The following is a 25,175-nucleotide window of genomic DNA, read 5'->3' as shown; positions in this document are numbered from 1 at the left end:
AACAAAGGCTACAGGAAAAGGCAGTAGGGAGGCCACAACCATGGTAAGAAGCTGTCCCGTTAGGAGGAAGACCACTGAGCAAGCTATCCACCGACTCACAGCTGTCAACTCAAGGAGAGACGGAGACACTACAGAACCATGAAACTGATGTCTCAAGAGCCATCTGGAGCGGATGCACTACACAAGAGGTTCCACTGAGGGAGACATTCCCCACTCCCACAAAGCACCAGGATAAAGGTGCTGGCGGACTGGGCAACATCAGAGTCCAGCTCTCTACGGAATACTGGGAAGACGAATGCACTAGTCACGCCACAGCAGGGAAGCAGCAGCTCAACTACAAAGTGACTACAAAACACCAGCAACATGAACCAGGCACGTGAGAATGCCAGTGGTCCCCAACTCACAGAAATGGCCATTTCAGTTAGCCAAGAAGAACAGGAAAGAAATAAGGTGCAATAGTTAGCAGGAATTACAAAACCACCTTTACCGCAGATGTTTTTGCCCATTGAGTTAAGGCACTTATTACAGACTGAACGCCTTTATTGACAACATTAGCATATGCATAGAGAGGAAAATAATTAACATGTGTAGTCCAATTTAATCAGTTTTACCTCAGGGCAGTGGTTTTAATGTCAATAGTCACATGCTATGGTACAGATCGGTACCATTTCATTGTTTTGCAACATATGCATTATGTCAGTGATTGGAAAAAAAATATACCAGGTCTCACACCACATGAGAATATTGACAATTTCACAGGCCAGCAGACAGTAGACTGCTCCTGCTTTACTCATCCCATGAGTGATCCCGATTCTAACGGTCCAAACTGGGGAGGTCACATATCCACAGAATTCGAAGGAAAAGCCACTGCCAGCAAACACCCAGGCAACCTCAGAGAGGGGCAGGAGAAGTGCACGGGTCTCAGGGCCATGAGGACAGTGGAGCAGTGACCAGCTCGGGACAGACTCCATAAATGGCTGAGAATGAATACACGGGAGGAAGGAAAAGAGGGGAGGGAGGGGGAAGGAGAGAAGAGTAAGCTGACAGAGAGGAGGGAGGAGCAGGAGAAGAAGGGGCAGGAGGGAGGGAATGGAAAGGAAATAAGAAATGGTGGGGGAAGTGGGAGAGGGAACACCTAAATTCTGCCCAACTAATAGAAGGTTGTGTTTATGATTATCAGAGTTATACATGGATTTAACAATATATTTTGAACATGTAATTACCATTTGTTTTCCTCTCAGGCCTCAGAGAGTGTTGCTAACTTCCAATTCAAGACGGGAAACGAACAGGATAGGTGTCCAATTGGGGATTTCTAAAAGAAAAGGATACGGAACACAAGTTACCCTGGAGAATAAAAGTGATTCGTGTTTAAAGTATCATTAAAAAGAAACTGCCGAAACCGGTTTGGCTCAGTGGATGGAGCGTTGGTCTGCGGACTGGGGGGTCCCAGGTTCAATTCCGGTCAAGGGCATGTACATTGGGTGCGGGCACATCCCCGGTGGGGGGTGTGCAGGAGGCAGCTGGTCTATGTTTCTCTCTCATCGATGTTTCTAACTCTCTATCCCTCTCCCTTCCTCTCTTTAAAAAATCAATAAAATATATTAAAAAAAAAGAAACTGATCTGCGCTGGCCAGGTGGCTCAGCTGGTTGGAGCGTTGTCCCTGTGCCCCAAAAGGTTGCAGTTCAATTCCCAGTCAGGGCATATACCTAGGTTGCGGGTTTGAATCTCGGTTGGGATACACACCAGAGGGAACCGATAGATGTTCTCTCTCTCTCTCCCTTCCTTTCTCTCTAAAAAATCAATAAGAACATATCCTTTGGTGAAAATTTAAAAAGAAAATGAAGAAACATTTTCACTGACTAACAAAGAGTACATTTCCTCATATACCTGGAAAAAGATTGTGGGAAATGATTGGGTTCAAATCTTCCAACATAGCTGCTCTTGCAAACTCTAAATTGATTCTAGAAAAAAAAAAAATCAACTACAGGATAGGCTGTGCCTTTAATGGAAAACAAACCAAAGGAGGCTGTGCAGTGCCATTAGCCCGAGCCCCCCCACGGGGCTGCCCACCAGGCCCGACACCACATCCCTAACACAACTTGTCACACATCCTGCAGGAAATGATCTAGCCTTCTCTCAAACAACTGCAAACTGGGGAGGAAAACAGATATCTTACATTTCAGAAACTTTGTTCATGTTTGCAAGGGAGTAAAATATGACAAAGCAGCATTTTATCTTGTCCTCCAAACGCAGTTCCAGTCCCCACGTGAGCTCACAAACACACGCTTCTTTCTCCTGGAGCGGGGGCAGCCCTGGGAGGCAGCGCTGCACCCCATTTTGGAGTAGAGAGTATTCCATTGTTAGGAAAGGAACAAGTAACATGGACTGGGCACGTACTCAGACCCAGAAATAACATGACTCCGTAGTACAAAGGGGGAAAGTCATGTCCCTAAGGTCTTCTGACACCTAAATGTTTTTTTCCTTTCATTTTCATCTGCATTGGGATATACTTCGATGACCCATGAAAGCGATTGTTATTGGTACATCTGGCCTCGCAAATGAAAGTAGTGTGGCGGAAAACGGAACCGTCTTCTCCACTAGCATCTGCTTTCGGTACGCCATCAGTCCAACATCTACATCTTTGTCTACAGAAAAGTGGGGGCTCACAGACAGGGACTGAAAATGCTCTGAGTATAATAGATATATTTTTTAAATGAGATTTACTCTATTTTGTATGATTATAGGAGTGATCCATAGTAAAATATTTTAAGAAGGCACTTGGGACTTCAACAGATGATGGTGAAGAACACTTCATCAAGGTGGCCGCCAGCTTCCCAACCTCCTCTTATTTCTGGAGCGATGTGTAATGAACGATTTGCCAGACGTTTATTAGTGAGTCTGCAAACCTTGACCTAGATTTTGTTTAGCTCCAAAAATAAATAAATAAATAAACAAACAAACAAACAAATAAATAAAAATAAATAAATAAATGCCTGGAAATGTCTATTGAAATAACAACTAAGATGGATACTTCCCCCTCTCACATTTAAAACTTTCAAAACAATCTATTTTTCTCTGTCCCATTACCTAGCAATGTTCAACAAGAACAAAAAGTAAAATGAATACTGGATTAAAAAAGAACATAGACTCCAAGTTTATGGCTCTTTTTGATTGCTTACTACCTACAATTGAAGATTTTATTTTCTTTGTCTGCTGAAATGTATGGGATCCCAGGACTTCAAAAGAATAAAGTTGTATACATTTAATAAAATGTTAGAGAAATTTTAACCGAAAATATCTTTGGGCCCAATTGAAATTGATTGTGACCCATAATAACAAAGTAAAACCATTTTATATTTTACTACGTTGCAACCAATATTGTTTGTTTTGCCCTAATATTGTATAAAAAAATCCTTTTCAAATTTATCATTATTTTTGCCTTTTCCTTCTCACATTTTTGAAGGGAGAAAATACCAGCTGAACTCCTACTCTAATGAGTCAGAGATAGAAGACTCACACAAGCATGACTGGGATGGGGAAAATACCACCGGTGAAGAACGTCAAAGTTGGCATATGACATCAAAACCGTCCTAATAAAACCAACTGTGAAGCTAAGGGATGGCACAGTCATCTGCTCCTGTCCACTCATTTCACAGCAGAGGAAATGAAAGATCAGAGTGGTCAAGTGACCTCTCCAAGTTACACAGCAAAAGTGGTCCTAGATCTCAGATTTCCAAGGTGCCAATCCAGAGCTCCATTAGATCATAACAATTTTTTGTTCCCATAAATAAGTTAAGAGCTTATAATTTAATCTATTTGTCTATACATCTATTATTCTACACAGCATGAACACAAGTCAATTTAACTTTATGTTAATCAAAACACGACTAATGTCCAAGAACATACTCTGCCTTTCATTCCACTGATAAAGCCAGATTAAACAATGAATGAAAAATCTGAAATAAATTTGAAATACACTTAAGGTTGTTTAACCTAGACACATCTGTTCTCAAAACAGAATTTCCCTTTCTTATTCATAGTCAAATCATAATCATAGCTTTGTTACAATACAGTTTCAAGTAGATTTCATAGATATAGCTATCAAGTAAAATGTAGATATTCTACAGTCAAAGCTTAGATAAGCAGTTTTTAGTAAGAATTTCAAGATAATATACTATTAGATCCATCAGTTCAGACAGAACTCTTACACTCTACAACTCTGGAATCATTCAAGAGCACTTAAGTTGCCTAGGTTAGCAGCTTATTATCAATAGTCATTTTTTTATTCCCCAGTTATTTGCTTTAGAGTGCTAGTTGCAAGGGAACCAATAAATGTGTGATCACTTGCCTGCCTACTGTGGATTGATGACGTAAGATAATTAAGGAGGCTTTCATGAATCAAGGTTTGCAAGCCATCAGTATACATGTTCAAATGTGTGTTAGAAAGGTAGTGAGTGAATTCACATGTGGTTTTCCCAGAGAATAAGAGTTGACAGACTTAGTAAAGAGTATATGTTGGGAAGCAGGGTAAGGTAAATTAAAATTGGCCAACAGATGACAAAAGAACCCTTCTACGCCTGCCCCAAAGAACAAAAATATCCATTGAAAGGGATTCCTTTCTTGAAAATATGTCAGCAACAAAATACCTTCTTTATATTTCTTCATATAAACAGAGTACTGGTATTAAAATTCAGTGCCAAACAACCCCATTGGGGAGGGAAAAAAAGACAAGCTTTAAACACACTTTCAACAAAGAAAATGAACAAATGTCAAGTAAGCACAAGAAGAGATCTTCAATGTAATTAGTCAGTAGGGAAATGCAAAATAATGCCTTGATGAGACATCATGATACACTCACTAGAATGGCTACATTTAAAAGGCAAATATACCAAGCGTTTACAAGGATATGGAGCAACTGGGATTCTTATACAATGCTGGTGGAAAATTCAACATGGTACAGGCACTATGACAAATAATGTGGCAGTTCCTTATCAGATTAAACACCTACCACGTGACCAGCAATTCCACTCTTAGGCGTTTACCCTCCATGATACATTCAGTGTGGGACTACAGGACTCTTAGTATCACTTCAGCTGTTTGAAGATACACATGGTCCTTATGCTCACCAAGCCCATGGGAACAGCTTCCCAACACTGTGTTTTGGTTTTCAAGAGATGAATCTGTTTAGCAATGCTGAGGTTTGGGGTTGTCCTACAAGGTGAGAAGTATAATTGGAGTTCCCTTCAAGTGCTTTCCAGAGCAGGTGGCAATGATTTCAGGCCAACGAATCTCTACTTCATCTTTCTCTTTAAAAAGGTATTCAACTCATTAATAATCCAGTGTACCAACATCAACACTGGTATTTTCTGCTATCCTACAAAACCTAAGCATAAAGTTAATAAAATGTAATACAATCTACTGGGCACTTTTTTTAAAAAAACAGGTAAACATAGGCTTTATGAAGACATCATATTATTGCATTTTCTATTGTGGTAAAATACATAAGGCATAAAATTGACCATTTTAGCCATTCTTTTAAGTGCACAGTTCAGTGGCATTAAGCATTTCACTGTTGTCCAATCATCATCACCAGACACATCCAGAACTCTTTTCACCTTGCAAAACTGAAATTCTGGACCCATAAACATACCTCCCTATTCCCTTCCCCCTTCAGCCCCTAGCAACCAACATTCTACTTTCTGTCTCTGAATCTGACTACTTTAAGTGCATCATTTGAAGGGGATTATACAGTATTTGTCCTTCTGTGACGGGCTCGTTTCACCCAGCATTATGTCCTCAGGGTTCATCCATGTGTAGCATGTGTCTTCTTACTTCTCATGTCACAGGAAAATGAAATGTAGAGCCAGGGGCATCTCCCCAGTGAGGCCTGCTGAACAGACAGGCTGAATGTAAATCACTGTGTTCATGAAAGCAGGATCCAGAGGGACCAGCATCAACAGCACCGCAGAGCGCTGCTCAGGGCTCCCTTCTTTCTGAGGAGCACCCCTGAAACCTTCAACGCTGGCCCCCAGCAAGTAAGCAAGTAGAGTCTGTGCGCCAGGCCTCCCCACCCCCCATGTCTGTAAAATAAGATAGGATAAGGTTTCACTGAGAACTGAACTTTTCAGAGTTAATGTCTGCTGTATGCTATCTTTAGGGCTTCAGGGAAATTAATGTCAATATAAATGACTGGCCAGGAATGATTTACACTATGAGTAAACATCAAATTAATGGTTCCATTACATGTAAGGCAATTTTGCTATCTTAATGGTGATACTAACTTGCATGATTAAAAAAACACAACGTACTCCCTAAAATATAATATTTATTATGTAATCTTTTACACCAATTTTTGGCTGTTTGCCTGGTTTATGTAAGCCTTACTTCCCCAATGAAGTTATATGTTTCACAAATACAGTCTTTGAATTATTTTATGTCCATCCCAAATTGATGTCCACGAAAAAGCAGGTATTGGATAGAATACTGCTAGTTGATCTAACACATAAAAAAATAAATTGATTAATCTTTTTAAAAATTTGGTGAAGCAAGGTATTATTTATAGCTTAGTGGTTATAGGTGTATGCTTTGCAGTCAAATATGTAATCCCAAATTTGAATCTCAGCTCTACCCAGGGTTGTTCTGTAATAAATGACAATATATTTAATACCATTGGCTTAGAACTAAAAGAGTAAATAATCAATTATATTTCAACCATTAGTAATAGTGATGTTATTGCAAAGGACTGAATGTTTGTGTTCCTTCCAAATTAATATGCGGAAATCCTAAACCCCAACGTTATGGTATTAGAAGATGTGGAGTTGGGTAGCAAGCCAGTCTGGAACATTATTAAAGATCATCCTTCAGGAAACTTCCCTGGCCAAGAATTTGACCTATAACCAAACAGTTCAAAGAGCACCAGGAAAGGGCCCAGTGGGATTAAATGAGTGCCTCCCACCCACCCACCCACTGCCAGCACCAGCTCACCAGCCACCTGGCTGAGCCACCTTAGGTGAAGCTCTCCCAGGCCCCAACTGCCTCCGGTAACTACAGTCCATTGGACACATTGACTGTGGCCTCCTGAGACACCCGGAATTCCCACAGAAATGCAAAGATGGGAAGGTTTTATCATTTTGACCTCCTCACAGTGACTTGGTTTATGTTTCCTCCCGTCACTGAGGGAGCAAGCTCTATGGGAAGCCAAGAGAGTCCCCCAGCCTGTTCTGGACACAGCAATCAATACAAGATGTCCTGAGAACTGAGTCCAACCAGTTGCAGACATAGCCATGCTATCCACCATAACTCTGTGTTCTCTAAATTGTCCGGAAGCTTATCAGAGGAGACGTTTCAAATATATTCAGAAATCCAAATATAAGTCTGTAGAATTGTTCTGATCATCTCGCCCAGTAACTTTATAAAGAAAGAGGCGAGGCATAATCTGTTCCTAGTGAGACTATTCTTGCTTCTAGTTACTACTCCTTCCTTTTCTACAAGTACACAGCCATCTGCTTACCACTATGGTTTAGTATGCTGCCAAGGATAGGGAGTAACACCAAGGAATTGTAAAGAGTCTGGAACATCTTCCCATGGAAATATAATGCAAGTCAAAATGTGAACCAAATATGTTATTTCAAATATTTTTGGAACTGTATTAAAAATTAAGAAAAATTTGGTGAAATTGTTATAATAACTATACTTTATTTAGCCCCAAATTTCCAAAATATTATTTCCACATGTAACATAAAAATATTAGTGAGTTGTTTTATATCCTGTTTTCAAACTAAATCATCAAAACCTGGTGTATATTTCACACTCACAGGACATCTCAATTCAGGGCTGCTACATACCCTTGGCTCCGTAACCACAATGGGCAGGGCCACCATACTGGACAGCACGGGCCTGAGATTTCTTGGTGCTTTCTGAAAATAAGCTTCTTTATCTTGATTCTGGCACCTCTTGTCTTTGACACAATCTTTCAGGATATGATCATGAGTGATACCTTGATCCCATCTGCTCAATCTGGAGCTGCAAATGACTCTCTGAGCAACGGAGCAGTTTCAGACTGATGCAGATTTCATTAGCTGCTGGCTGGGATATGATTTACGCCCCTCTATCAAGTCTTACAGAAACGATAAGGCAGAGATAGACTTTTACGCCTTTGCATTCAGGTTACTTGAATATCATAGAAGATGTAATTGCTTCTTCTGTTCTTTTTATTCGGACCATAGAAGGTCAAGGAAAATTTGAGAGGAGACAAGACAGAAGCCTCTTAGGATAATCAAGACCGCATGAAGCAGAGAGGCGGTGAACAAGCACTTTGGGCAGAGGAAACAGCAGGTGCAAGGGCAGGAGTATGCCCAGGAAAGGGGCTGGAAGTGCATGGAGGCCAAGTCCGGGAGGACCTGGACCAGCGTGGACTTTGTTCTGCACACACAGTTAGGGCTTGGAGCAACTGAACATGGCCAACTGAAATCAGCTAATTCTGGAAGGCAGCACAGCAGACAGGAAAGGGAAGAAGGTTGAGGCAGAGAGATCAGACAGGAAGGAAAAGATGACAAAATCCTGAACTAAGGTGGAAGGTGCACCAGGAGAAGGGCCAGGCAGGAGAGACATTTCAGGGTCAGACAGAGGGGAAGGCCCAGGATGTGGGGATATGAACGGGAATTAGGGTCCTAATTTCAGGATCATGGTGATAGGAGCTGCTAAGCATCCGCTGGCAGGAGCGCTGGAGAATACGGGCCTGTCTTCTGCATTACTGGTGTTAGTCTCAGCTCAGATGCGGGGGAAAGAATTCATCCCTTTCCAAATGCAAGCTGTTCATGATTCCTACGCTGTCACTTCATTAGACCACAAGCATCAACTAATCTATTAAAAATCTATGAGCACACACTAAACTTGTTACTATGTTTGCTATTTTAGGTTTGAGGGATTTACCTTGTTTTTGGTCGAAGCAAGTCTCTTATAGTTTTGTTACTTTACATGTCAAAAATGCAAGAAAAAATGCCTTCTGATGTAATAATCCCTTTGTATTACTTTTTGTTCAAAGGGGAGGTAGAGGGACCCAAAAGTGACAGTAAAAAAAAAAAAAAAATGACAAAGCCTTGTTTTTACCCTATAATAAAAAGATGAATCTTTGCTCCATTGACACTGCACCCCCCAGGTCAAGTAGGCAACATGCATGCACATGACCCCATTCACAAGGCGCTCTGACAATTTCAACAAGGCCAACAGCACACTTGAGAGGATGGATGAGGTCAGAGGTACCCCTGAGGGCAGTAACTTGGGGCTAGAACTAGAGAAGTGAAGTTCTAACTAAGAGAAGGCTGAAGATAAAGATGAAGTTCTAAGGGAGGTGTCCCGTAGGTCTTAGAACCCCAGAGTTTCCGCATGAATGAAGAATCGACTTCCACCCAACCAGGCAGCAGCATGGTCCCTGGCACACAGCCTGCGCTAGAGTACTTACTGACTAGGAAATGGAAATGTTGCCAGTGATTAGGAAAAACATCATTCACTATATCATCTGACCAAAATCTGGTTTTGGAAAACAGTTCAATTAGGCAAGGCATCCATGTCCTAATGATGCACCATGTTTTAGCTCACCATACCCTTGGCCCCAACCAGAGTCATCTTAAGTTGGGTTTTTGGATAAAACTCTCCCCTGGGGTTTAATAAAGACCCACAAGTCAGCCTATTGGAATCTGCAAAGGCCACATTATCTGGTCAGGAGGCCACCCACCACGGTCACGGTCATCTGGGCCTTGTACCAAACTACTGCCTGTGGTTGATTCTAGTCTGAAACCAACTCTTGACCCAAACAGAAATAAAGAGGAGACTTAGGAAAGACCAGAGCATTCTAAACAAGTAAGTATAAAACAAACTCTTGGAGACATTAATCATTTTAATTACATGCAACTAATTCGTTCTTTCTATCTTGAAGCCAAAGGTCTCATAAAACAAAGATAAAATTGGATATAAACAAAAGTACATCTATTTCAGCTAGAAGATGAGGGCACCATCATGCAAACACAAAGAATACCAGTAATGTGCTGAGCACAGTGCCAGGAACATAGTATCATTACCGCTAGTATTACGATTGATTGAATGTGCTAATGGAGGAAAAATCAGATGTGTGAGTAATCTAAGTGTTCTTCAAATATAATATAGCACTCAATTCCTTCCTATATTCACTACGATAGGCAATAAGTGGTATCTACCATCAAAATGTATGTTTTTAAGATACAAAACGTTTCCTTACCTGATTGAAATCTGAAGACCAAACATGAGTACAGACTGTAAATCAGACATAATTATACAAAGTAACTACTATCACTTTAAACTTGAAGGTAAACTGTGTTGGAGAGACACCAAGAAATGGAGACTTAGCCCATCATGGCCACGGCCAAGAACGCCGCCTCCATGTGCCCTATGCAAAGACCACAGGGTAGGGAGGAGACAACACTGTTTCCCTTGCACAGGGAGTACTTCTGTGGGGGATCACAGGCACTGTCAGCACCCCTGATGAGCACACGGCTCACTAAAGAGACAGTCACAAAACCAAGCACACACCATAAAATGCAGCAGTCAGCTGACTCAATGAAGGGAGTATCAGTCAGGAAGGTAAAGGTGTAACATTGCTAGCACTTCTGAGAAAAGCCTTGGGGAATAAGAGCAGGACTTAGAGACGGGTACCTGGTCCACTGTTCTAGGAGTCAGATCATTTCAACCGGCTTGGGAAAGAGTACTCTTACAGAATGTTTTCAGAACAGCTTCTCTAATCCCTGAAACGCTTTGATTATTCTACAAGGGTGTGGTGGTTAATGTTATGCATAAACTTGACTGGGCCACAGGGGTGCTCGGATATTTAGTTAAACATTATTCGGGGTGTGAGGATGTTTCTGGATGAGAACATTGAATGGGAAGACTGAGTAAAGCAGGTGGCCCTAGCTAATGTGCATGGGCCTCGTCTAGTCTGTTGAGGGCCTGCGCATAACAAAATGGTGAGAGAAGGGAGAATTCAACCTCTGCCTGATGGGTCTTCTCCTGCCCTCAGACTGACACTTATACCATCGCTTCTCCTGAGTCCCCAGTTTGCAGATAATAGATTGTGGGACTTCTCAGCCTCCTTAATTGCATTAGTCATTACCTTATAATACATTTCCTAGATAGAGATAGAGATAGAGATAGAGATAGAGATAGAGATACAGATACAGATACAGATACAGATACAGATACAGTTAGAGATACACATAGAGATAGAGAGGTAAAGAGAGAGATAGAGATAGAGGAGAGAGAGAGAGAAAGGAAGAGAGAGAGGAAAGAGAGGTTAAGATTGAAATCCTATTGGTTCTGTTTCTCTCTCTATATGAATAATAAAAACAATCTTGTAAAATAAAAAAATCCAAATTAAAGTGAAGATCTTTAAGTATTTCAGACACAAAATGTATAAAGTATTTGATAATGCCTTGGTGCTGAATTAAAGGCTTCGGTCTCTTTATCACTAACTCACAGTGCCTAAACACCTTTTGGGAAAGGTCCAAAGACGGGACAGAGCTTTTCAACAGCTGAATGGTTCACTCTGAAATTACTCTGGAAGTGGCATGTGCAAATAGCAATGGAGAATTAACAACCAAAGCAGTTTAGTGCTGTGCTAGTGAATTTTCAAAGGAACAATACCTGTAGGAGAAACCAAGCGAATCAGGCCACAGGAGCTGGAACTGGCTGCCCTGGGGCGAGGGCAGAGCCGCTTCTGACTGGGGAACATGGGCCCTATGAAGCTCATACTCAACACTGAGCCTTAACCCACATACACATTCTCACACACACTTACACACATTCTCATACACACCACACTCACACAAACTCATTCACACACAACACACACACTCATGCACACAAACTCACTCACATACTCATATACACCACACTCACACAAACTCACACATACACACACACGTGTACCCTACACACATACACTTACCCTCTCATTCATACACTCACTCACACTAACACCTACACATACAAAGTCATACGCACTCACACACACACACACACACACACACACATATGCACGCACTAATACATGATATGTGTGGGACTCCCATCACTTCTAAGGAAAATACACTTAAAACCAATTTCCCAACAGGCAGTGCACAAATCTCCTCTGGCATTACATAAAATATGATTTCAACTTCCCACAAAATATACATTTCTATGACAGTAATACTCGCCCTCTATAAGAACTATAAGTATAAATTCACTAACAAGAATTAGAAAAAAATATAATCTTCATTAAATTAAAGAACTAAGTTACTGGGCAGCTAGTCTATTCCTTCAAAGATGGTGACCACTCTGGCCAAAACATTATAAAAAGCATCACAGCCACATACCTGATTCATGTTGCAGGTTAGAACAAAGCCTACAGAAGCTATGAAGAGCACCTGTGACTAATCGTATTTAAAACCAACACAATGACTTTTCTTCTTTTCTCCTGGTCACTAAACAAGAACAAAACATACTGGGAAGAAAAACATCTTATTCTTAAAAATCGCAACATTCCAATGAATGGTCGTTCACGTGAACACAGGCCAAGGATAGAGGAAAAGGATTTTACAAACCCCAAAATCACAGCCCAGTGTACAACGAGCCTCCCAGTCCACCTTGTTCGAACCATGTAGTCAAAACACTGGTGTGCTGTCAGGATTCACTGGTATTTCCCAACACTGCTGAGTTCCCAGTTTCCAAGTGTCTCTTTTTTTACCACAAGTGGAAATGGTAGCCGGGGAAAGGAAGATGACCAATAGATTACACGTGTGTGTGTGTGTGTGTGTGTGTGTGTGTGTGTGTGTAAATAAATATGTACACACTTATGATTGTGGAGTATCTGCACAAGGATTTGAAAATAAGTCTTCACATTTTATTCACTAACCTGCACCTAAAGACTATAGTCAACAAGCAAGCAATGTTAAAGATGAAAAAGCTGGAGAAGAATCTATAAATATTCTTTCTAAAATGGGTATGATTTCCTTTTGAAGAACACAAATAGCATCAAAATCAAGGCATCAACCAAAGTCCTTATAACGAGATGTGGTATTACAAGTAAACCAATACAACTCGGAAACCAGATGGTTAACCCGCAGTGCAGAGTGCTGAGCGAGCAGATCTATTAGGCTTCCAGCTACACGCCCCGATTTCAGCGCTGGCTTCTGCAGTGCCGGGCAGTCTGGTAAGCATTGGTTATTTTTGCGGTGGGTATGCTGCCCCGCCATGTTTACTCTGTGGCTTTTAGAGAAGGAGGTAAGTGGCTGTAAACTGGCATCTCGGGCACTGGGCAGGCCTCAGGTAACATTTAGCTTGAAGATAAAGCAAGTGACCCCTCTGAAATGCCAGGGCAAAACATAAGCATATCCAACCACCCCACGAAACCCATGTTTTCAAATATAAACTCTCCCTCTCCTCCGTTCCACTCCACCCCCACACCAAAACTGCTCAGAACCTGCCCACCGGACCTCAGGTGCACACACACACACACACACACACACACACACACACACACACAGTCGGGAGAAGATCCCTGCTTGCTTTTGCTGTGCCTTCAAGGTCCTCCTGATCAGCAGTGTCACCCCTGCATTCCATTGAGTAAATACGTATTAAGCCCCAGGATGAGGCCTGACACTGTCCTGACATTGTGGATACAGCAGCTTACATCATAGAGTCCCTTTCAACTTGGAGAAATGTACTTCCAACATGTAGTCAAATTACACAATCTCAGTTAGGAAGGAAGGCTTTGAACAAAATCAAATAGAATAATGGAAAAAAGAGTGGCTGGAGAAGGGGCTATATTAAGCTTCGGTGGTCAGGGTGAGTCTTCTGAAAAAGGGACTTTCACCCTGCGACCAGTATGATGAGAATATACAAGCCAGGTGGAGCAATGTAGGAAATCCATGAGATACAATTGCAAGCATCATCTTATCTCTTAAAACAACCCTGTAGAGTAGGCACTGCAATCCCCATTTTACAGATTAGGAAACTGAGGTTCTATAGCCTCAATAACTGAACTTCACACAGTGCCAATGTTTGCACCCAGACACAGCCAGAAAACTCTCCCAGTCTCTCAGTAACCAGCGTACCGATTTGCTGGCCTACTAGGAAGTGTTTGGCCTGGAATCCCCAGGGCCGTGACCCAGCCCTCACCCTGCTCCAGTATAACAGAGGGAAACAAAGCTTGGAACCCCCAAGCAATCTGCCACCCATTCTGAGGGTGGACACATTGTCTCTGACTTCCCTTGAACCTGACAAATCTGGGCTGTCCCAATTTTTCTGATCTCTGAGACCAGTAGTCTGTAGGGCACTTGTTGGCAAATAACCTGTAAATGCCTCCTCTCCATTTGGTTAAAGGATCAGAAAGACTGCTAACACCGGAGCAATCCAGAGGCAGGTGATTCCACCGTGCATGACTACCAGGTCCTCCTAAATACAGCAGTTCCCCCTTGTCTGTTTCGTTTTCTGCAGTTCCAGTTACCTGAAGTCAAACATGGTCTGAAAATATGACATGGAAAATTCTAGAAATAAGCAATTCCTAAGTGTTAAACTGGACGCCTCTCTGAATAACATGGTAAAATCTCGTGGTGTCCCACTCCATCCCGCTCAGGATGTGAATCGCCTCTTTGTGCAGCGTCTCCCCAGTAAGAACGAATCTTCTATCTATGAAATTATCTAATGTGTGAATTAAACTTTATCACAGGTATGTCTGCATAAGGAAAAAAAGTATACACAGAGTACAGAATTACCCACAATTTCAGGCATCCACTGAGGGTCTTGGAATGTATCCCCTGGGATAAGGAGACTGCTGTAACAGGATTCAACTTGTATCCTTCAGATAAAAACAGAAATGCAATACAAGCCGGCAAGCCCTCTCCGCTTGATCTCCAGAATATACCATATTTCACTGATTCGAAGACACATCTATTTGCCTGTTTTAATACCTGAAATCAGAACCCACATCACAACGGGTGGTGTGTCAGAGCTTACCTGGCAGTATGTTTTCTGTGGACTCCAGAAAAGAAGATACCTACCGAGAAGGGCTCCTGGAGACGAACAGGGCTCGAATTTAAAAACAGAGCCCAGCACCCATTTCTAAACAGGGGATTCTCATGCAAGCCACGCCTTAGGGAGAAGCCTGCGCTAAACTGCCTGCCACCTGCACTGACCCGCCTGCCCCCATCCCTGCATGGAAGTGCCTGCCTGCACTGTGTTCCTACACGCCGAGGCCATCCTTATAAAGGAGTTCCTGGAATCATATTTCAACCAATAGGACTGAGACTTTACTGTCCATTCTGAGCTGTGCAGCTATATCTCTAATTAGCATCTTCCTCACACAATCAGAGATGCACCATTCCAACCAATCGGGACAGTGTTTTTTTGGAACAAACTGTGAGGATTGTAAATCCCCATTTGCATGAGGATGAGCCAGTCAGGGATCAGAAGCAGGGACTTCTCTCTATATAAGCCAGAGCCCCTCTGGCTGGGAGAGTGCACTTTTACTTTCCACCAAAGGCTGAAGACCACATTTCCCTAACTGGAGCTGAAATACCAAAGATGTCCTGCCAAGCTGGAGAGGGGCCTCACCTGAAAGCCAAGACACCTGAGGGCCAACTCACAGCTGTGCTGTATCCTAATTGAGCTGTAGCACCGCTGAGCGGTCCCGCAGCCATGCTGTTCTGCAGCTGTGCTATATCACAACTGAGCTACTTGCACTGAATCGAGTTACCTTCTTCACCGCACTCCAAATTGCAGACTCCTGTTGAATTGGCACCAATGACCATCGGTTGACATTTCTTTCTTAGTGGTGTATATAATAATGATGCAGCTTACGACCAATGTTGTGAGAGGTTAGGAGAAATTCAGACTCCTGCAAACATTGGATTCCCTCCATCTCCTCTGCTTCCCTTCCAGCCCACATGGCACAGGTCACCACAACAGCCTCCTCACCAGCTCCCTGCTTCCACTCTTCCCAGTAATCCATTCTCTACAAAGCAGAGAGAGTGGAGTGAGCTGCCAGTTCTGAAGATTAGAGCCTTGCCCTGCTTGTATTAGAGCCCCCAGCAGCTCCCACTACATTTAAAATAAAGAGACACTCTTCCCATGGCCGACAAGGCCCTTCTGGCCTGATTCCTCTGCTGCTGACTCCTGCTCATCAGGGAAGGTTCCACCCACCTTGGGGCCTCTACACAAGCTGTCCTCTCTGCCCAGAGAACTTCCAGTGCTTGCCTCTTTTTTCACTTAAATCTCATCTTAAACATTCTCCGTAAGGCCCTCCCAAACCACCCAGCCAGTTCCCAAATGCCACCCTCATCCTTGATTAGACTTATGGCTGCTTTAAATTAGCTTATAATGCCCTAGCCCCGTGGTCGGCAAACTCATTAGTCAACAGAGCCAAATATCAACAGTACAACGATCAAAATTTCTTTTGAGAGCCAATTTTTCAAACTTAAACTTCTTCTAATGCCACTTCTTCAAAATAGACTCGCCCGAGGCCGTGGTATTTTGTGGAAGAGCCACACTCAAGGGGCCAAAGAGCTGCACGTGGCTTGCGAGCCGCAGTTTGCCGACCACGGCCCTAGCCGGTTTGGCTCAGTGGATAGAGCATCGGCCTGTGGAATGAAGAGTCCCAGGTGCGATTCTGGTCAAGGGCACATGCCCGGGTTGCGGGCTCGATCCCCAGTACGGGTGTGCAGGAGGCAGCCAATCAATGATTCTCTCTCATCATTGATGTTTCTATCTCTCTCTCCCTCTCCCTTTCTCTCTGAAATCAATAAAAATATATTTTTAAAAAATTAGCTTGTAATTTATTTATTTACTTTATTATCACACCCCCACTTCATATAGCAAATAAATCCTCAACGAGGCAAGGACCTTGTCTTTCCTGGCTGCTGTGTATCCTCACCTGACACACAATGAAACCTCTATAAATATCTGTTTAATATAATCATAACAGAAGTTACTAAACAACAGTCCTACACATAATTTCTTTCGTTTCATTAAGTTCCAGTCAATGGGACCCAAAAAAAAAAAACTTTTGTTGGCAAGAATGATCATTCTGAAGTCTAGCTGTGATTCCTCCTATAAAAGACACAGAGATAAAGCAAATGTCTAATGGGGCTCTGAGGGAAAAAATGCTTTGCATTACAACATAGCCACTCAAAAATTTCCCATATGCTTCTGAATTACATTTTTAAAAGCTCTATCTGGAACTGGACAATCTCAAAACCCATTGATCTCACTCAGACAAACAAAACACACCACAGAATTCTTATAATTCTTCTAGAAACCTGCCTGCCAAATGACATATTGCTTCCTTTTGCTTAGGATTCGCTTTTGAACATCTCTCTAAATTTTTACAATCTTAAAATCCCAGCTTTAACAGCAGTTTAAAATTGTTGAATCATCCACATGTTCACTATTTTTATCACCAAACATGCTGAAAGAAGAAAAGTAATTTGCTGCATCTACTCAAGTTTCCTGGAAACAAAACAAATAAAAAAACAAAACAAGGCTCATGTCTTTGAATGCTGTGTTTTAGGTGATTCTCTTTATGAGACTCAAATGGCAAAATGTTAAAAATGTAAAAAAAAAAAAAAAATCACACGCAGTCCCTTATTACAAGGGGGAAAAACACCTAATGTGTCAAAATAGGAATATGCATGATTTAAGTTTATTAATTTCGTATACCAAAAGATCATCCAAAAAAAAACCCAGGTTTGAGAAGAGATGAAAATGTATTCTGCAACAGTGTTGAACCTTCCTGATATCTTAATTATCTTTGTTAACTGTTTGGATGATGACATCTAAGAACATTGAAAAACTAAATTTTTTAATACTACTCTCCAAAATCTTCCATGCAAATTATCCCATAACTTCTGTCAAGATTCCGAATCACTGCTACCTTTAGCTTCTTTGATAAACATTTTGGGCATAATTTGTGTTCTCTTCTGAACAATTCTCAAATATATATATATATATATATATATATATATATATATATATAATTTCTATAATGCCTTTAATACCAAAAAAAATAAATCAGGTTCTGGCTAAAGTATAAAATGTTTAAAAACAACAATAAATATACAGAATGGGGATTGGAGTCAATGTTTCATTAACCAACATAATCCCCTCTGATACTTTTAAGTGATCCAAATGAACAAACCTCCTTTAACCCAAGGGAAAGAAATTCATGGAGGTACAGGAGGAGCCTTAGGCCTCTTGCCAGATTACCTGAGCTCCATGGATTACGATTTCTTCATCATCTTCTTCTAAGCCCTTTGTACTGGCCTTTACATAGTTCAAAGAAGTTAAGCCTGCCATCCTTCCCAACCCCCCTAAAGCAAGCAATTTTAACACGGTATTGTGAAATCTTAGGTTTCCTCTGAAAACTAAAAAAAAAAAACAGCTCCAGTTCTCGTGTTTTGAACTCCTCAATGACTAAATGCTACCCAGGAATTTCAAAGATCCTCACTGGGTTATGAAGAAAAGATCTGTTGGTATCAAACCCCAAAAGAATCCAGTGAACTTTTCCTGAAGGCACACACCATAGGTTATTCCTCGTGACATGGTGGAAAGGTCCATGGGCTGCAGGGGAACATACATATCCGGGTTAAAATTGCAGCTTTGCTACTTATTGGCTGCATGACTTAGCCACGTCACTTCACCTCACCTGCAGAAAGGAGACCAGAGCAAGCATCCTGTGCTGGAGGAGTGAAGAGAATGCTGTGTCCACTGCCCAGGACAAGGTGGGTCCCTGCGCTGGCCCCCACGGGTAACTGATTACAATCCAGAGAACCCACGTTCTGAGTGTATTCCCTTTCTACCCTCAATGCTGTACTACACAGAAGGAATATACTTTTCTTGGATGAGTCATAGCTTTGTAGAGGTTCCGTCTTCATCCTGAAAATCTATCTTCTCTGCATCATACTGGGAGTCAGAAAAGTGATATAAATCAGAATGAATGAGAATTCCCCCTACAAAAGTTATTTTCTTTAAATCAGTCAGGATGCAAGTAGGTTTCTTATCATTTATTTCTCCCTTTTAGAACTATTGGATGTGTGGGGGGGTGTCCACATTAGTTGGGGATCCTCTAGGCTCAGAATGGTTACTCTCACTCTATTGTGGGAAAATAAGAGTAAGGGTACAGTTGACTATATAATATTTTTACAAGCAGTGTTTGTCTGAATACCTAGAATACTATGGTTTCAGAGAGAAAAATCTGGCCGAGTCTTACAAAGTGAAAAACACAAAGGACAAACTTTTAAGTTTATTCCTAAAAAGACTATTAGATGGTATCTTTGGGTGAGAGTATATGTTGGGAAGAGGGCAAGTGATTGGGTTGCTAAATGAATCCCTCCAATTCTTGAGCTCACACGAGCCATGTGCCTCCTCCAGCATTATCCACAGCACCATCTACTGCCACACGGTGCCTACAGCAGCTTTGTGTCTGCATCATGCCTTTGGGTAACTAACTAACTGTTTAGGGATAAAAAGGATGCCACTTCATAGTAAAATGGGGGTGGGGGGGTGGGAGGGGGATTGTCTCAAAATGGAAGTATACTCCTGACAATCTTTTAAAATATCTAGGCAGCAAACTCATGGCAAGTGAGTAGTTCTAATTTTTCTTATCTTAGCTTGTTAGGCTATAAATCCTGCTCTAAAGATTTTAAAGCATGAATAAGAATTACATGCTCTGGTTGATGTATATATCATGTATTACCCTTTAGCACAGTGGGAGTTACCTCACTGCTGTGCCAACACGGTTCTTTCAACTAAGAACTGCAAGCATTATTCAAAACTCAGAGAACCAGAGAGTCTGGTTCCTAAAGTCTAGGCTTCTCCTTAGCCAATCAGGCTCCTAAGGAATCGGTCTCCTTATATTGAAATGTGTCTGCAGACTGGGTTCAGGGCTGTGTTCTGGCCCTTGCAGATCCCTAGGGAAGATTTACTAAAGCAGCTCTTACCATGCATAAGAATAACAGAACAGCTTGTCAGTCCTAAGAAAAACAATCCAACCTCAGTTCCGATCTAAAATTAAACCACAAGCTTAAAAGAGACTATGACTTAAAAGATCCGAGATTTTAAAAAAGAAAAAACACCAAAACATCCATTTTCCAAACAGAAAAACACACATAGGGTTGATAATAAAAATTTAAAATAAAATTAGCTGACACTTACTTAGTACTGAATTCCGGGGACTGTTCTAAGCCCTTTACAGATGATCAGGTTGACAAAGCATGGCCACTTCCCTGCTCAAATTGTGACTTTACTGCTGTTTGATCTACAGTAACACCACAGATTAAATCCTATGGGGTGATCAACGGGAGGTTTCCTATGGACAAGGAATTTTGGCTTACCATTAACTCACCCTTATGTTAAATAACCTTGCTTAAGATCAGGGGTTGTGGGGGTCACAAAATAAGTACAACGAGTGAATGCAGGTATTTTCCATGAAATGACTCTTAAGTATAAATTTGGGGGGAAGGGGAGCTAGTGCTAACTAAATATCTTCAAAGCCAAGAGGGGAAAATGAAAATGGAAGCCATACTACTTTATATTGCAAAAAATGCTTATTCTACTATCCTATTCCCCTTCTCAAAAATAGATCCGTGCGTAGTGCTTACAACGCCAGCCGTGCAATGTTGTCACAGATGTGTGCCAGATTTTGCACAGGACAGGGCTGGGAGGAAAAACTCCCGCGTTTGCCTTATCTTAGGCAGGAAAGAAAGCCTGCTTATTTTGGTGGCTGCGAATCCGAGTAGCAACTTGAAAGGGTTAAAGAGTCGGGCACCAGGTGTTTTCTTGCCACTTTCCAGAATGCAGAGTAATTTAAGCACACGGCAAAGTTCTCTCCGCCTCCCGCTCCCCACGAGGGAGAACTGTCACAGCCAGTCGCACTGTGCAGCTCCTGTTCTAATGACAACCCCAGGGCACTAGGCTGGGCAGCAGGCAGCAGGGCTTCCCCCAGCCTGCGCGCGCTTTGTTGCCAAGTTATGAGCTCCGCGGGGTGATGGGGGCACGCGCAAGCCAAGAATAATTAAATTCTATTTCAAATCCGTGTGCTTTCAAAGAAAGTAGAGACAATTGACACCAAGGCTGGAGATGGTGGGGGGTGAACCAAACACAAACTTTCAGAGCCTCTGAATCTGCATTCTTACAAGAACTCCCAGCCAGCGATTAGGAGATACTGACCCCCCCCCCCCCCAAAGTACTTAGCGCCTGAGGTTAGAGACCTTCCCAGGAGACGTGGCCCAGCAGAGACCCATTCGTCGCCGACCCCACTCCTCCTGCAGCAACCTGGGGGCGCGCTTTCGGAGCCCCCCGCTCCGCCCCGCAAGCCCGGCCCCGATCCTCGGCGCGGCCAGCTGGTCCCGGCGCGGTTCCCGGGGCCCCTGCCCGGCCTCCTCCCCACTGAGCCCGGGACGCGCAGCGAAGCGCGCAGGCAGAGCAGCGGCACCGCGCCTCTCTCTCGGCCCAGAAAGCCGGCCGGGGTCCGTTCAGGGCCAGCACAGCCCCGAGGCCGGCTAGGACGGAGACCCAGGCCGGGTGGGTCGGTTGCAGGGGCGGACCCGGCTACTCTCCAGCAGCTTGCGGCTTCGGCATTGTCCGCAATCGGGGCGCAGCGCGGCCCCCCGACCGGGCAGCCGGCCCAGCCTTACCTCGGCCGCGCTCCCCGGTCCCGGGCGGTGCAGCCCGAGCCGGGAGCCAGGTTCCCAGGGATGGCGGGGAGGGAGAGTCGGGGCCCGCGAGGGCTGGGATCCGGGCCGCCGGCGCTTCTGGAGGGCCGATCGCGGGCTGCAAGGGTCGCCCAGTCCTCGCAGCCGCCTCCGCGGGGCCACGGGCAGAGAGTGGACCGGGCCGGCCGAGCGGGCCCAGGACGCGCGGCCGTGGAGGGCCCCGGCTAGCGGCGGCCGCGATGGTTCGGTCTGCACCGAGTGGGAGGACTCAGGCCGGCTTCGCCAGGGAGCGAGGGAGGGAACTTAAACGAGTTGCTGTGGCCCAAAGCGCGTGTCCCCGTGCAGAGTGCACGCCCCCCTGGAGCGCCCCGCCCATCCTGCATCCCGCCCCCGCCCCCTCCCACTTCCCACTGCCCACGCCTCCTGGCTTCTGACCCTGCGCCTTCCCCGATTTACATCCCCTCCCCTCACTCCCATACCCAAATCCCTCCTTTCCACTTCCACTTCCAAACCCCTCCCCCGACTCCCACCCCGCCCCACTCCCAAAGCCCTTCTGTACCCCCAGCCCCACTCCCACCCTCTGAAGAATCCCCTGGATCTCAGCTGCCAGGAAGCCCCAGATCAAACCACGTAGCACTGAGAGACTGAGAGCACGTTTTGTGGCTGTGATAACCACACCAGGCAGCCATCCCATCCAGATCTTTGGTCCCTGACAACGTTTTCTGCTGACTAACTTTTCATATACTCCAATGGGCCATCTCAGTATTTGTAGGCTTAATTTCGGAAGGCATTTTTAACACTCTAGTGAAGAATATGGGGACAAATCTCAAGCACCATGGAGGTACTGCCCCTAGAGTATGGGCCAGCTGATGTTTCAAAATTAAATAAAAGTTGGGAGTGCATCAGTATTCATCTCCTAATGAATGGGTTGGAAATGCGTTTTCTTTAGATGCGCTTAATAACGAGGTTGGTTTTTAGAGGGTTTTGCTATTTTAGGAAGACGAAACACATTCTATTACAGTTTTTGCTATCTGAAAGATGAACTCCATATTTATCAGAATGACTGAATGAGAGGAACTCACAACATAATTACTCCTCTTACACATTTAGCAAAGATCTCTTTTATACCTTTAGTACATTTGAAATGCAATTGCATTCATCCCATTCTCCCAGCACGTTCATCTATATTCAAATTGTCTGACTGTTGTTTCATTCTGGTTCAGAAATTATCAAAGAAATAAAATCAGCCTTTCATAATAAATTTTTGGCCACTTACAAGATAATCATTTTAAGAAAGTGACAAGATACAGGTTTTAAAGGGAACTTTCCTCTGGCATACTAATGCATTCCATGTGATCACAGATTATGCTGTGGTCTCCATTAACCCCAAAAGTCCTGTAACAGTAGAACGAAGTTATTTTCTATCATTCCCATAGCTTCTTACTCCCATAGCACCTGCTCTTACTCCAAAGTAGGCTATTTAGTTTCAAAATTCTTTGCCCCAATGTCTTCCTTTTGGGAACTGCTCTCTCCTATTGGGTGAGATAAACCTCCCGGGCCATTGCAGGGGCATGTGGGTCAGGCCTGCCAATTACAATGCCTCTCATGTCCTGGGCAAAATGGGAGTGAGGGGAGGCCTGACCTAATCAGGGAAAATGTGCTTTTTCCGAACTGATAAGGCAGCATCTGAGACCATGCCATGTCAGCCTGCAGCAGCTGGAGGCAGCCTACTAGACAAGAAAGGCAACCGAGCAATAGAGACAGAAAGAGCCCTGACAACATGAATGAGCCCCTCCAGGCAGCCATCTCTGAAACCAGTCAAACCCTTGGACTTCTGAGGAATGTACCAATGAATTGTCTTTCTAGCTCATGCTATTTTGAGTTAGGTTTCTTTCCAAAATACTCCCTTGTAAAATCAGAAAAGGTTCCCACATGAGCCACGCTCTGAAAATTAGAAATGACTTCTAGCTTTTTTATCATTAAATTACTTCTTCATGATAAAGTATGTGCAAAGGAGGTCACTTAGTAGAAAGCCTTAAGTTTTAATAGGATTACAGTTCTCGTTTAGGGTTTTACTATTACGCAGTGTAGAGTTAACATTTTCACATTGCCTTTGCCAAAACCCCAAATTAATAAAAGATGTGGTTAGAGAACCAGAGAGAGAACAACAAAATGCCTAAACTAGAACATCCTAGTAATTTTTTTTATCTTATCAATTACTCCAGTCCCCAATATTTGCTGATACAGGACATTTCCTCTTCTCTGAACTAAAAATTGTATGTCCAGACTTACAGGAATTGTTGAAATTGGTTTGTTATGTTGGAATTTCATTTTGTTGAGTATTGTTCAGAAGTAGGCCATTGGCCTATGCTTGAAATTATTTTGTTTCACAGAGATTTTTGTCTCTAACAGTATCCTATATAATAAAAGGCTAATATGCAAATTGACCGAACAGCGAAACAACTGGTCACAATGACGCGCACTGACCGCCAGGAGGCAGATGCTCAACGCAGGAGCTGCCCCCTGGTGGTCAGTGCACTCCCACAGGTGGAGCACCGCTCAGCCAGAAGCCGGGCTCATGGCTGGTGAGCACAGTGGTGGTGGCAGGAGCCTCTCCCCTCTCCGCAACAGCACCAAGGATGTCTGACTGCTGGCTTAGGCCCGCTCCCTCTGGGCCTAAGCTAGCCTAAACCATTGGTTGGACATCCCCCGAGGGCTCCCGGACTGTGAGAAGGTGCAGGTCGGGCTGAGTGCACGAATTTTGTGCACCACGCCTCTAGTGTAACAATATTTGATTAGTTACCTAACAAGCATTCATACACTACTCAGTATGTTGCTTAATCACACTCACAGGTCACTGTGAATGGTGGGTGTGTTGGTGTCACAGGAGTGGGCCTGACAGATGGGCATGAAGGCATTGCTCTGAGCCTTGGATTGCAGGTGTGGTTTCTTATCGGAAAGTAGGATACCAGTTCAGTTTTCACTAGTCTTATTTCAGGCTAGAAATCTGTGCATGGGTAGGGTCCCTAGGCCTGGCCGGAGGTCAGGGCCGATCGGGGCCTTCCAGCTGCTGGCCGGGGCCTTCCTTCATTCCGCACCAGCCCTTGGTGGTCAGCGCACATCATAGCAAGCGATCAAACCCCTGGTCTCCTGGTCGAACTCCCAAGGAGACACTTTGCATACTAGCCTTTTATATATAGAGATAGGTATGCACCTAGTTGTGTCAACAACTAGTGAAATTTCATGTATAAAAAAGCCCATGAGCTCTGGCTGTCTGGCTCAGTTGGTTGGAGGATCAAAAAGGTTTTGGATTCCATTCCTGGTCAGGGCATATGCCTAAATTGAATTTGATGCCCATTCTGGGTGTGTACAGGAGGCAACAGATTGATGTTTCTCATATCAATGTTTCTCTCTCTCCCTTCCTCTCTCTCTGAAAATCGGTAGAAACATATCCTCCA

General features: G+C 43.4%; 1 protein-coding gene across 1 annotated transcript in view; it reads right to left on the bottom strand.

The window, feature by feature from the left end:
• The window catches only part of FAM110B (family with sequence similarity 110 member B), a 120,866-nt gene extending 98,885 nt beyond the window's left edge, over window positions 1-21,981 (bottom strand). The window contains exons 1-2 of the mRNA XM_054708694.1: window positions 21,700-21,981; window positions 1,224-1,312 (exon numbers count right to left, since the gene is read on the bottom strand). The gene's annotated coding sequence lies outside the window, so the exon portion shown is untranslated. The remainder of the gene's footprint in view (window positions 1-1,223; window positions 1,313-21,699) is intronic.
• Window positions 21,982-25,175: the final 3,194 nt, after the last annotated feature.

The sequence above is a fragment of the Eptesicus fuscus genome, chromosome 19, assembly GCF_027574615.1.
Source record: "Eptesicus fuscus isolate TK198812 chromosome 19, DD_ASM_mEF_20220401, whole genome shotgun sequence".
Classification (NCBI taxonomy): Eukaryota; Metazoa; Chordata; class Mammalia; order Chiroptera; family Vespertilionidae; genus Eptesicus; species Eptesicus fuscus.
Note: the sequence above shows the minus strand (reverse complement) of the source record. Positions and strands in the feature narration are given on the sequence as shown.